The sequence below is a fragment of the Crocuta crocuta genome, unplaced genomic scaffold (assembly GCF_008692635.1).
Source record: "Crocuta crocuta isolate KB4526 unplaced genomic scaffold, BGI_CrCroc_1.0 scaffold227, whole genome shotgun sequence".
Lineage (NCBI taxonomy): Eukaryota > Metazoa > Chordata > Mammalia > Carnivora > Hyaenidae > Crocuta > Crocuta crocuta.
The window spans coordinates 246,943-247,860 of record NW_027531903.1 but is presented as its reverse complement, the minus strand read 5'-3'; positions in this window follow the sequence as shown (position 1 = coordinate 247,860).

Genomic DNA, 918 nt, shown 5'->3' with positions numbered 1-918 from the left:
ATCACTAAAATATAAATTAATAATAGAATGCTAGCTGGAAACTATTCAGACTTTTGGAATTGTACTGTATACTTCAAAGTAAGTTTTAAGAAAGAATCACAAAAATTGTTTGGAACTGAATAAAAATGAACACACAATGTATTAAAAATTCATGGATTCAACTAAAGCAATGCTTTGAAATAAATTTTATAACAATATTTGCGTAAAGAAAGAAATATAACCAGTGGATTGTATAGTAAAAGTATTTTAGTTTTATTATAATACCACCAAACTATTTTCTGAAGTGTCTGTGTCATTTTGCAGTCCCAATTGTAAATGAGAGTTTTTGTTATTCTCCATCCTTGTCAGCATTTGGTGGTATCCAGAGTTCTGGATTTTGACCATTCTGAAAGTTGCACAGTAGTATCTCAGTATTTAAATTTGCATTCCCTGATGATAAATGAAGTGGAGTATCTTTCTGTATGCTTACTTCTGTATGCTTACTCGCTATATCTATTTCTTCTTTGATGAGGTATCTGTTAAGATTTTTAGCCCATTTTTAAATCACATAGTGTGTTTTCATACGGTTGAGTTTTAAGAGTTCTTTGTGTGTTTTGCAAAACTGTCCTTTATCAGACATATATTTTGCAAATATTTTCTTCCAGGTTGTGTTTTGTTGCCTCTGTCTCTTGACATTGTCTTTTGCAGAGCAGAAATTTCTTAATCTTAATGAAGTCCAAGTTATTATTTCTTTCATGAATTTGTGTCTCTGGTATTATGTATAAAAAGTCACTGCCATATCCTAAGTCATCTAGAATTTCTCCTATGATATCATCTATGATTTTTTTTTTAATTTAGCATTTTAAATTAGACTGTGATCTATTTTGAGTTAAGTTTTGTGAAGAGTATAAAGTCTGTGTTTAGGTTTACTTTTTTACA